The sequence below is a fragment of the Saimiri boliviensis genome, chromosome 12 (genome assembly GCF_048565385.1).
Source record: "Saimiri boliviensis isolate mSaiBol1 chromosome 12, mSaiBol1.pri, whole genome shotgun sequence".
NCBI lineage: Eukaryota > Metazoa > Chordata > Mammalia > Primates > Cebidae > Saimiri > Saimiri boliviensis.
In genome coordinates, this window is record NC_133460.1 from 54897523 (window position 1) to 54911245 (window position 13723).

General features: G+C 41.2%; 1 protein-coding gene across 3 annotated transcripts in view; it reads left to right on the top strand.

The window, feature by feature from the left end:
• Positions 1 to 13723, top strand: part of LRMDA (leucine rich melanocyte differentiation associated) — a 1103079-nt gene that overhangs the window by 294450 nt on the left and 794906 nt on the right. The gene's annotated exons all lie outside the window — the stretch shown is intronic.

Here is a 13723-nt window from a genome sequence, read left to right on the forward strand (position 1 = left end):
CAACCTCTGCCTCCTGAGTCCAGGCAATTCTCCTGCCTCAGCCTCCTGAGTAGCTGGGATTATAGGCACGTGCCACCATGCCCAGCTAATTTTTTGTATTTTTAGTAGAGACGGGGTTTCACCATGTTGACAGGGATGGTCTCGATCTCTTGACTTTGTGATCCACCCGCCTCGGCCTCCCAAAGTGTTGAGATTACAGGCTTGAGCCACCGTGCCTGGCCTGCCTACACTTTAATTATGAACTTTTTTTTGAGGTGGGGGTGGGATCTGGACAAAAGGATATGATAGTAGGAGGAGGATGGGGCCAGAAGAAATTCTGAAGGACGGGCTACAACCGCTTCTTTCCCAAACTCTCCTCATTTAGTAAATGAAGGCACATGAAAGCAGAACATTTGGCGCTTTGCACCAATATTATGGTGTAAAATTATAGTTAGGAATATTGTGTAAAAACTGTAATAGTTTGCAGTTATAGCTATGGTGAGAACAGCAGGCAAGACTATAAGCTTTAATTTATGTTGTGCTTTGGACATTTTTCAGAAACTATTTACCCATTACCTCTTAGGTCAGTGGCCTAATAATGCAACAAAGCACTTTTTGAAATTGCAGATAATTTTCAGTGCTCAGATCTCTGTGTAGTATTGATGGGGAGGGTGGTTGATTAGGACCTTGGGAATTGTGCTTGATGGGAACAATCTGGAAGGAGTGAAAAATTATTAAACACACACAGCGGGAGATGGAGGATTTACCATTGTCGTGCGGTGCTATTAATTCTCATTGCTCGGTACAGAGGCTTGATTGCATACTGTGAATACTGTTTATTGGAGAATGGGTACAATTTTGCTGCAGTTGTTGTAATGTAATACTAAATGCTAATTAGGCTTCTAACAATAATTAGAACCTCTTGCCAGACTTAGAAATAGAAACACTCAATTGAATTTACAGAAACAAAGACCTTTAAGCTATGCCAGCAGCAGCGTCGGCTTCAAGAAGTTTTTTACATTTTAGTTACAGAATTGCTAGCACATCTATCTGTATGTATGTGTATATATATATGTATATATTTTATGGTGTGCATAATGAGTTCATTTATGTTCTTGATAGGATTATTTTCCAAACAAGATAAAGCAAACCTCCCCCTCCAATATCAGATTGAGGAAAACTACAAACAGGTATAAAGCAAACGTGCCTTTGTTGCCATGCGGATGCCAACTGCCAGCTCTTTAGCTATTGAGTAGGATGGGGAAGGCAGGGCTGCGATGGGGAACATGGCTGATTTGAAGGTTAGGGCCATTCTGAATGCTTAAGGTTTTCCTCTAACCCATGTTGTCTCCCTTCCTTCGTACACACACACACACACACACACACACACACACACACACACGCCTCAAATACTACCTGATTGCCAGCGTTGATTCCTTGGATCAGCTTCCTAAATTGCCTTCTTAAAGCTCTGTCACCAGTCAGAAGCAAACCAAACCCACAGAGTCCTCAGGGGATAAACTCTTCTCTGGTGCTTTGCTTTGTCAACCCTTTCTAATCAACCAGGATGGCAAAACTCTCTCAGCAAAGTAAGGAGTGCATCACATGTGCTCAGCAATGAGAAATGATTAGCTGAAAATTTCCCTGGCATTCCCTGAGCCTTGTGGTTTCACCTCATCACTGTGGCAGGAGCTTTGGGCCATCTCAGGAATGTGGCCGTGGGTATCTGCAGGAGTCTGGGAGGGCCTGGGCATGTTTCCTGGTGTGGGGGCGGGTCGCAGCACCCTGATCTGGGTTTGTTTGGTAGCAGTTGAGCAATGCCTTTGTTGTTGGGGTATCAGTGCTACAGTTAATTTCCTCATCCTGTTTTGTTTTTAGACCCAGAGGTACAAAGACTTAAGCAAACCCCTTTGACTCTCCCTTCACAAATATACCACATGAAACAATTGAGCATGCCTCCCCCTTTTAATCTTCACTCAGCCTAAGTTGGCTAGCTGTTCTTCAGTGTTAATAATTAGCTGCTTGACATGATGTATCATGTTGCCCCTTAGTCTCGAGCCATCATGGTAACAGAAATATAATCCTGAAGCCCTGTTCTGGAACAGTCTTAAGAGAACCTATAGTCCTCACTGTGGTGCCAAATTTCTGGGTGAAGTGAGTTTTTACAGGTTTCACTGGTTACTGAGAAACAGGTTTTATGATGGAAACACTGGAAGCACAGTTTTGCTCCAGCCTCCGGGGTGAGGCATGGCTAACTCTAAGGAGAGAAGCAATTTCCTGATTTCTCTCTGGTTTTGGTTAGAGTGGCCATTTTTACAAGCTGTTAAGAAACGATGCTCATAGAAACTTCCACTTTTGTGTCCTTATTAATATTTCATCAGATTCATCAAACGCAGCCCCTTCCCCATCCAAGTGTCCCTGCCTCCCAATACCCTGGGGTAAAATTTTTTTTTTTTTCTTAAAGTAATTTTGAGTTCCTTTCATGTTGGTTTTTGAACTCCCTATCTCCTCCCCTTACCAAGTGCTCCCCCTGCTGGTGGGGCCTTTGATGGGGCTGGTGCTGGCCCCAAATCAGCTACAGTTTCAGGCCATCCAAGCCAGCCTCTCCTTTCAGAGGAATTCGGTCACTTTCTCTCTCTGCCACTCTTTGGTTTGACAGAGGCCTCTCCTTTCGCCGACTCACTATTGGACTCTACTTATCCCTTGTCAGTTTGGTGATTTGATCAGATTCCTTCTCTGATTCTTAACCGGTGATGGTATAGTCTAATTGTGTAACTGGGAATAGTGACCTCACAATTTTGCATGAAATCTTGACATTCAGGGCAGAAGACGTCATTGATAAATAATCAGTGACCAAAAGGCCTTGACTCGGGTGACCGATTCCTCGGTGCCCAAGAGTGCGGTGTGCGATGCTAAGTTTAGTTTTGGTTCTAATGGGGTAAGTCGAGTTCCACGACCCAAGGCAAGTGCCCCATGTTTGCCTGTCTTGCAGTTTATATGAAGTACGCCCGTGAAATTTCTAAGGCGGCACTGTGGGAGCATTTTTGTCTGCGTTTTAGCAAATATGCTTGATTGCCAGAGGTGCTCACGCTGTGGTTTTTCCCTTCTCGAGGAGACGGGTTTTCTCAAGCTGGTCTGCAGAGAGTCTGTGAAGGATGGGGCTGGAGGGAGTCAAACGCTCTCTTTCTATTTTCTGGTTACATTTTTCTCGTTCACAAGTCAGTGGCACCTGCAAATGGAAGACTTGCTGAGGTAGCACCTGGCTGATTAGCAACTTTTCCTTGGTCCCACTCACACACTGACCGTTAAATTACCTCCTATCAGGCCTGGGCTGTGTGGCCGCCGTGAGAGGCGGGCGGAGGTCACCTCAATATGGCTGACATGTTCTGTGTTTTCCCACAGCATGTCACATGTAGCCAGCGCAGCGACTTTGACAAAGTACCGCGGGGTGACCTGGTAGTCTCGGGTCAGAGTGAGAGAAATTGGTGTTGTACTAAGATGTATGTTAATACATATATTATTTATATGGGCATTAGCGGAATGCCATTGTTGCCTTAGCACAAACCCAGGCCCAGAGATTGGCCTTGGGGTTTTTGCAAGCTTACTTTATCATGTTTCTCCCCACCTCCCTCCTTGCTCATGAATAATTAAAAACTTAAATTACTTGCCATGTACAAAATTCATATGCTGGGGAAAATAGCTACATGAAAATTAATTTTCTGTTCTGTGAGAGTGACGGGAAATCAATTAATCTTGATGTATTATTTTATGCAGAACAGGGTGCAAGAACCTGCGAAGAGAATGGCTACAGCTGTTCTTGTTGGTCGGGCCATATATTATCGTTGGCGGGTTTGACAGCTTCGAAGGAAATGGCTGAGGGGTATCAGGCAGGTGAATCAACTGTAAAAATTTATTGGAGGATACAAACTGTTTCCAGGGGACTGATATAAAACTCACACTTGAGAACTGAAGTATTGAATGTTTTTGTGACTGAAGCAGCTTGTTGTCAATATTTATAGCTTTTCTCTTTGTTACATGTCCTATTTGTTTGATTAACTAGTCAGATGTTAGTGTCTGTCGGTAATTTATCTGTTGTGCCTTCTGTAGCATTTTTGATACATAAAGATTTACCACTAGATAAATAAGGCAGCGCACACAATGCAATATGCGAAATAAAATGACAGAGCTGTTTACAGCATGTTACAAGTTTTATAACTCATGAGGTAGATCAGTAACTTTTGTTTACTGGTGTCACTGTTCGTTGAAACATGCCTCAATGTATTAAATACCATGGGGGTAAATAAGGCTCTCTTAAATAATCAGAGATTATAATCAACACATACCTCATGGTAAATCACTTAAGAGGCTCTATAAAAACGTTTATGTACAGCCATACATAATGCATACATTTCTGAAATAAAATAAAATAAATGCGTGCTTTTAGAATAGGCTGTAGTTACATTCCTCTCCCATGCTGTCGACATTGACATCAATTTCCCCTGTAGATGATGGAGGTGCGATCTTCAGACAAATGCTGACGCAGACAGATGGGAGCCCGCAGCTGAGGGGTGGCGGCCTGGCAGGTGATGTCTCTCCAGGGTTGAGGAATGGCTGCTGGGAACACAGGTGTCTGCTTGAGGCATCACTGGTCATCACAGGCTGGTGGGGCTGGGTGGTTGTGGCTCTCAGTCTCAGGCAATTGAGGCTGACTTCTTATGCAGCCTTATGTGGTGCGTGGATTTAGGGAGATGCCAGTTAAGTGGATGTAGATAATGCTTTACCCAGGGCCCCTCTGTGACCACCTGCCTCTTCCCCGTCTTCAGGCAACAGGAGCACTAAGAAGTGCTAGGTTCATTGGCTTCCTAAGAAATTGTCATGACACTCAGGCCCCCTTATCTCTACACAGAGTGGTGGAAACCATACCATGTGGCTGGCTGTGCCTTCTTCAGATATCAGGAGAATCCCAATGTCTGTTGATCAGCAGCAGACTTGGCAAACAGTGGTGCTTAGTAAATAGCACTTGAGACAGAGGATCTGATTTGTGATTCAATTTCTAATAATTCATAAATGACCTCTATCATGAATAGCATTCAATTTGGGAGCCATTATGATACTTTGAGAGGCATAATAAGAGTATGTTGCATTGATATAGTACTTTTTACTCTTTTAGAAGCCTGTCATTCACACACACACACACACACACACACACACACACACACACACATATGCTGATAACATATTAATGAGGACAAGTATATATTAAGGCATGTTTATTAAGTCACAAGAGAAACTTCTCTTACGTGGCAGTTTGAGGGGTGGGGATGGTTGGGGATTGATCTGTAACAGACTACCACTAGCTTAGCGGCATGAAACAACACTGTTTTTTAGCTGTAGGCTGGGAAACCCAGCAAGCCTGCTTGGTACAGCATATCAGATAGGAAACAGATAGCAAACAGTACAGGTGGGAATCAGGGTGTTATCCCAGGTGTATCTCCTTCTGGAGGCTCTGGGAAGAACCCGCTTCCAGGCTCGGTCATGTTGTCAGCAGAATGCATTTCCTTTTGGCTGTAGGACTGAGGTCCCTGTTTCCTTGCTGGCTGTTGGCCAGGGCACATTCTCAGACCACATGCCTCTCAAGTGAGGAATGGGGCCTCTCTCTCATGTTGACTCCTCTTTACCTTTCTGAGCTCTCTGACACACCCTTCTGCTACTAGCCAGAGAAGGGCTCACACGATTAGGATATACTCACCCAGGTAAGCTCCATATCTTAAGGTTACCACGATTGGTAACCTTCATCTGCAGAAACCCTTTTGGCATGAAACATACGTAAACATGGAAGTAGGATCAGGGAGCAAGGTTTATGGGGTCATCTTAGAATTTTGTCTGCCACAAGGATATTTGGTGTGATGTTTACGCTGTGGACTTTTTGGAGCACAAAATCCTTAATCCTTATCTTAATCTTTATCTTCTTTTGGTGTCCCACAACCTGGCCTGGGAAGAAGAGGGCCAACTCTGGGTGGGTTCCATCAGCAAATACAAGTAGAGTACCTGCTGCACAGCCAACTTTCCTGTAAACGATTTGTTTATGTCCCCCCAAATTCCCGTGTTGAGCTCCTAAGTGCCAGTGTGATGGTTTTAGGAGGTGGGGCCTTTGGGAGGTGATTAGGTCATGAGGGTGGAGCTCATGATGGGATTAGTGCCCTGATAAGAGGAATCCTTGAGAGTGCTATGAGGACTGAATGTGGAGTACGTTTCTGTTGTTTGTGAGCCACCAGTTTATGGTGCTTTGTTATAGCAGCCCGGACTGACTAAGGTACTTGCATTATAGGCAGGAAGTAAAAATCTCTGTAAGATGCACGTTCCTTGCTCTCTCCATGACAAGGTTTTTCATACACATATCGTGAGATTGTCAGCCAATCAAGGCATCTGAGGACAGGGGCTAAAGGAAGTGGAACTGAGTGGGAAAGTAAACTCTTGTGAGTTGAAGTGGGCAAAGGAAGGCTTCAGGAGACAAAGTGGTCAGTGGGCCTTGAACAAGGCATACAATTCAACAAGATGGAGAAAAAGGGGCAAGGCCACCCAGCTGGCAAAGAGCCTGTGTGCGGGAATACAGGGAGGTCAGGCTGAGCTGCGGTGGTGGGTCCTCCCTCAACAGGCATGAATAGGCGTGCTGTGGGGGAGGATGGGAGGTACACTATGAAAAATACGTGCGTGCTCATGATAAGCCACATGGGGAAGCCACATGTTGAAATCACATGAAGTTCCTCCTACTTACAGAAGCCTCTGGAAGGACTCATGTCCTCCATCCCTGCCTACAGCAGGACGTCCCCAAGGGCCCTCTGCTCTTGGGGTACAGGTATACAGGTGAATCATTCTGAACAGTGTGATAAGTTCTGTACTCAGAGTTAAAGCCCAGCCTGCACATTGAGATCACTCAGGGAACTTGTAAAAAGGAGGCCAGTGCCGAGGGAGTACCCCAGACCAACTCGATCAGATCACTGGCGATGGGCACAGGGATTGGGATTGTATGGAAATATTCTCCAGGTGATTTGAATACCACCTGGCCAAGGTGAGAACTGCTTTACTATATAATTGGTATGCACCAAGCATTATGCGATTAGTGCTATTCATTCTGATCAGGAGAGGACATTTGGAGTGGGGTCTTGAAAATTGAGAAGGCGTTTACCAAGTAGGGAGTGGGCAGTGGGGTATTTCAGGCAAAAGGGGAGAATCATGAACAGAAGCTTAAGGATGGGGAAGATTACAGTGTGTGCAGAGATGAAGGCGCTGCCCACAAGGGAGCAAGGGAACTGGGAGGGGGTGGTGAGAGGAGGTGGGAAGAATGGGTTGGGGTGAACATTGACATAAATGCAGTTGTACTTTGTGGAAGAAAAAAAAAAAAACAAAACTTTATCATCAAGGCTTTGTCCTGACCCAGCCTGACCTTCCTCCCAGTTAATCTGAATTACTGACGTTTGACTCCATGTTCAGTTTCTCGGAGATTTGCTTTGATTTCTTTTAGAAGTGGAGCTGCTGTTTCTTCTCCCAGTGGCTCTGCGTACATGTTCTGTTTGGGGAGTTGCCTGGGATGAGCTGTGAGTCCTCTGAGAACTGCTTCCTGTTTGGTCTGGTAACTCCTACGCCTGCCTTTCTTTCCTATAGTCTGCATTTGTGGAAATCTGCGTATTTGAAGTTTGGAGGAGATCAATTCTTCATCCTTTCCTTAGCGGGATAAAGAATATTTCAACCACCTCTGGAGACCAAAGCGCTCTGAGAAGTTTTGAAATAGCTTGAGAAATACACCACGTGCTTCACACTTCTTTTTTTCTCCACTCTCTTTCATTGTTCCACTTAATTAAAATATTGTAATGCAAGAAGGAGAGAGACAAATGTTTAGAGAAGGGAAAGGAAATGGGTTCAGGTTTAAATGGACTCTGAGCAAGCAGGGCGATGGTAGTTTGACAGAATTCTGAGCATGTAGGAAGGTAAACGCAAAAGGTTCTTCCTGCCTGAGAAGTGATTAAAATACCTGTGAGCTCCAACACTATTGTCGTTAATGAAAACCGTGGCCGGCATACCCCACCCCCAAGCGCTGCCCCCAACCCAAAGAAAAAATTGGAACATTTTGGGTCCAAGTTTCACAGATGTTAAGCATTTTGTGATAGATATTACTTAGGGGGTTTCCTGAGCTGCATTAAAGTTGAACCACTAGGGTGTTGAAACAGTTGGGCCCCACAATAAAATATACATGAAAAGGAATTGTGAAACATTGGCTGTTATGTGTTGGGGACAATTAGGTTACTGTTTTAAAAAATACATATCCTGGACACATCTATGGGAGCTTTTTAGGGAATTTTGAGTAACAGTAGAGTAAAGGCGGTTGGTAATTTCTCTGGTTGCCTCTGGCAGGTGGACATAATTTAACAATACCCGTCATATATGACAAATTGTTTTTGAGTTACATTAGGGCCTTAATAAGATCACATCTGTTCATATATCCTCCTTAACCACAGAGCCTGATTTAGAGAGGTTTCATACTGGTATGATATTGTTGTTTAAATATTTAGAGGGGTCTAGACTTGTATCATAAAAGAATAGACTCTTGTGTATAAAAACACAGTCCTTTTATTCTCGGTGTTTTTGCTTTCATGGACCTTGCATCATTCTCTCTACTTGAGTGAGCCACATGTTGCTTCTGAGAGCCAGAACACATATTTCATTCCTTGTCAGAATTAGTGTTTTAGAGCTGGAAGAGGCCTTGGAGACTGACTTATCCAGCTCCCCTCCTCTTTAGGGTAGAAATCTGAGATGCAGACAGAAGGAGAGGACTTGTTTAGGGTTTCTCATCCCATTAGTGGCAGAGGCAGAACCAGGACTTAGATCTGCCACTTTGTAGTTTGGTGATCTTTCTATTATGCTAGATGTCCACCCGGGGCCTGAAAATGTGGCCACTGAGGCACTTTGATGTGTCACTGTCCCTAGAGGCTGTAGTCCTTTCCAGGGGACATTCCTAGGCACTGGGAGGACCAGGCTCTTGGTATGTATTCAGATCTAGAGCCCAGAACCTCTATATTCCGAAAATACCTCCCTTCCTGAAGCCCTTGCTGTGATAGTGTATCTTCTGTCACCTCCCTGCTGACAGGGACTGGCACAGGCAGGTCTCTATCCTGTCTCTGACCACACTGTGCATGTCCCCACCTCTACTCACACTGTTCCCTTCTCCTGGAATGTGTCCTCCTTGCTGTCGTTTCCTTTCATGTTCAGCACAAGCTCCATTTAACCATGACATTTCCCAAGTCCACAGAGATGTGTTAGGTCGAATCATATGAAAATACTGTTTTATAGGTGAAAAAGGTCAAAGACTGGCAATTTTGTAAGATGCACTCTAACTGTAGACTTTTCAATACCCCTCTGTCACTCATTGACATCTTCTTTTATTCATCTTCTCTCTCTTTCTGTATAAAATGTAAATCGGGGTGAAATTCACATCATATACACAAAAAATCAGGGTGAAATTCACATAATGTAATTTGAATCTTTTAATTTTTTATTATTAATTACAGTCCTCATGCTGTACTTTAGACCTCTAGACTTAGTCATACTACATAACAGCTACTTTGTGCCCTGTGACATATATCTTCCCATTTCTTTTAAAAATAAACTTTAAAAACACCATACTTTGGAATAATTTTAGATTTACACAAAAGTTGCAAAGGTAGTCCGGAGCATTCCTGTAATACCCCAACCTAACTTTGGTTTCTCCCAGTGTTGTCATTTCCTATCACTTTGGCACCATCTGTCAAATTAAAAAAGAAAATCAGAACAATATTATTAACTAAAACACCAGACTTTATTTGGATTCCACTAAGTTTTTCCATTTTTGTCCTTTTTCTGTTCCAGCATCTAATCCAGGGGCCAGAACACCACACTGCCTTTAGTTGTCATGTCTTGTTAGTTTCCACTGGTCTGTGACAGTTCAGCTTTTCTTTGTTTTTCATGATGACCGTGGCAGTCAAAATACTGGCCAGGTATTTTGTAGAATGTGCCTCAACATGGGTTCCTGTGATGTGTTATCTCATGATTAGTTTGGAGTTATGGGTTTTGGGAAAAGTACCACATAGGTATCACATTATCTCAAGGGGTACATGATATTGGCCTGGCTTCTCACTAGAAATGTTAACCTCAGCTGCTTGGTTAAGGTATTTGTTTGGGAGGCTTCTGCACTGTAAAATTACTGTGTTCAGCTTCTTTTCCTGTTAGCATCTCAACACCAGCTAGATGAACATTTCTTCTGTTGGGAGCAGGATAAGGTTTAGTACTTTCTGTGTTTCCCATCACACCTAATGCGATGCTATGTTTTATATAGTGTAAATGCTCCGCAAACATTAGTTAAGAGGTTATTGCATAAATACGTTGATTTCAGACTGATAGAGGTGTTTGATTTAAACAACTGAAGCAATAAAATTCTAACTCACTGAATTCTCCCTGCAACTAGTTTGGTGGTCTTGGTTCACTGTACTTAAGGGGTAAATCTTAAAACTACTTAAAATTGCTTGAGTTCAAACTACCGTGAAGAAAGGATTATCTGCTGTCTTTGCTAAGATCAGAACTTCTAGTTCAGGACTCAGGAAAATCTGAGTATGAATTAGAGAGACACACTTACACTTTTGTAGCTTCTGCTAACTTGTATCATGGGTGTATTTGCAGAGACTCTTACAAATATTTATCAGAGGGTTTGATGATTCTAGAGCTGAGGTATTGTTTAATGAATTCCTAACGGCCCCAAAGAATTACCACTGTGAATACATTTTATTTCATCACCATAAAAATCATTTTTCAAATACTTATCCGTGCAAGTGTTTCACAGTGCCTGGGTGGAGAGTGCTATTCTTTTTTGGGAGGTGATATTTCAACATGGCCCTTATGGAAGACAGAAACAATTAAAACACATCCTAAAGGAAAAGAGGGAAGAAAAAAGAATTTTTAGTATATTAGAGCTGAAAACTAAATGCTTTAGAAGTGAGAGGAGGAGGAAGAGGGAGTTTTTCTTTTATAAATTTCCTTAAACAGAGATCTTAGGGATAGATTTTGTAGGGTTGATTTCTTTCTGATTCCTTTCTACTGTGATTGAAAAGTTAATATCCTGTTATGATGATTTGAAGATATCTATGGGAATTAGAGTAGCCTAATTTATTATTTCATTTAAAGAGGTTTCTTTTTTATCGATTTTTTTTTAATATGGGGAAAAACAACTTTTCAATAGTATAAATTAGTTCATGTTAGTTTTTCAGTCTGAAAGTCTCATGATAGCTATACTTGCTTCATGCTTTATTATGTAATTTAATTTTTCATATCTTTTATTAGCTGTAAAGTAAGTTCAGAAAAAATAATTAGATTACGAGGTTAAGCCACAGTTAAGATAAAAATGACAGTTCAATAAAAAAAATTGAATATAATTCATATCTTCTAAAATAAAATATAGCCACTAAGAGATTTAATTATGGTATTATTGAAATAAGTTTTACTTCTGCATTGAAAACACTCAAGAAAGAAACTCTGAGAAAAGCACATGGTTAACAGGAAAAAAATAATGTGATACATAAAATTATAATTTATGAAATATGATAGGGACCATATTGATGGGAAGAAGAAATAACACAATTGAGTAGCTGCCCCAAAGAGATAACACTGGGATTACTTAAGTTATTGTGATGGTGAGACCACTAGCTTTGGTCTAACTTTTTGTGTGGTAAATTGTGAGTTTTCACCCTTTGGATGATCTTGGAATGCCATATCCTTTCATTAAAATGATCTGTAAATGATCAGATATTTTAGGGTCATAGGGTCCTAAAATATGATATGTAAAGGAAGCTTCAGAATCTAGCCCTTCATTTTACCTAAGAAGAAAGTGAAGTCCCAAGAAGTCAAGTAGCTTTCCCAGGCTGAGAGTGTAGATGGTAGGTCTTCAGGGTCCCAATCGAGTGTCCACTCTTCTATACCGAATTGCTATTAGGATTGATTTTTAAAAATTAAATCAATTTTTTTTAGCAAAGTAAAACATGAATACCATTTAGAAAGTCAAATAGTATTTTTATGCTTAAGGCTTATAATAAATAAAAAACTAGCAGTGCCATGTCCTACCCTGCTCTAGACTAAATCCTTTCTGCTCAGATAACTGTGTTCAAATTTTTGAGCTATCATTTGCTATTTGTCTTCATACTGAATGAAATATTTAAGTAAGAGGCTTTTATTGTTGTTTAGTGATTTTTTTTTTTTTTTTTTTGAGACAGAGTTTTGCTCTTGTTGCCCAGGATGGCACAATCTCAGCTCATTGCAACCTCTGCCTCCCAGATTCAAGTGATTCTCTGGCCTCAGCCTTCCGAGTACTTGGGATTACAGGTGTCTGCCACCATGCCTGGCTAATTTTTGTATTTTTAGTAGAGATAGGCCATGTTGGTCAGGCTGGTCTTGAACTCCTGTCCTCAGGTGATCCATCCACCCTGGTCTCCCAAAGTGCTGGGATTACAGGTGTGAGCCACCACTCCTGGCCTGTTTAGTGATCTAAGAAAAAATATTTAGATATCTGTCAAACTCATTTTTACTTATATTTCCTCTGTGTAACTAAACTCATTATGTATTCTTTTGCCTAGTAGTTACATTTGGAATCCTATTATATAAATTTCTATGTATTAAAAACTTGGAGTCCAATGATATACATTTTTACGTATTTTAAAAATAACCATTTAGGGTCAGGCCCTATGCTTCTCACCTCTATGGCGTGGGAGATGCTGACCATCGTCTAGCTCAAGATGACACCGCCTTTGCTTGGTCATGATTACGGTTCCTTTAAGTCACTGTTTTTCAGGCTGGGAGATGCACCCCATTAGTGAGTTGTAAAATCAATTTGGTGGGTTATAACTAATGTTATAAAAAATAGGACGGAATGGAAAATATCAGCGTTCAATAAAATAATGTTCAATTTAAGACTCCTGTCTTCTAAAATAAAATACAGCCACTGAGAGATCTAGTTATGACCCATAATTAGAATAAATACTAGTTTATGCAACTTTTATATCTACTGTATGTAATGTGTATATGTGTATATGTACACATACATATATACATTTATATAATGTGTATGTATGTATATATACATTATAATATGTATAAATGTATATATGTATGTGTATATATACATATATATATATATATACATGCACATTACATGCAGGTAGATACATATACAGTTTGACTCTTGAACAACATGGATTTGAACTGCGCAGATCCACTTATACATGGATTTTCTTCCAACTTTGCTGCCCCTGAGACCCCAAGACCAACCCCTACTCCTTCCTTTTCCTTCTCAGCCTACTCAGTGTAAAGATTATGAGGATGAAGTCCTTTACGATGATCCACTTTCACTTAATGAATAGTAAATATATATTTTCTTCCTCATGATTTCCTTAGTAACATCTTTTTGCTACCTTACTTTATTGTAAGGATGCAGTATACAATACAGATGACATATAAAATGTGTTAACCTACTGTTTATGTTATCAGTAAGGCTTCTGGTCAATAGAAAGCTATTAGTACTTTTGGGGGAGCTAAAGGTTTCATGTGAATTTTTGGCTCTGGAGGGTCAGTGCCCATAACCCGATTGTTGTTTAAGGGTCAACTGTATACATACACACACATATATATATATATATATATATATATATATATATATATATATACACACACA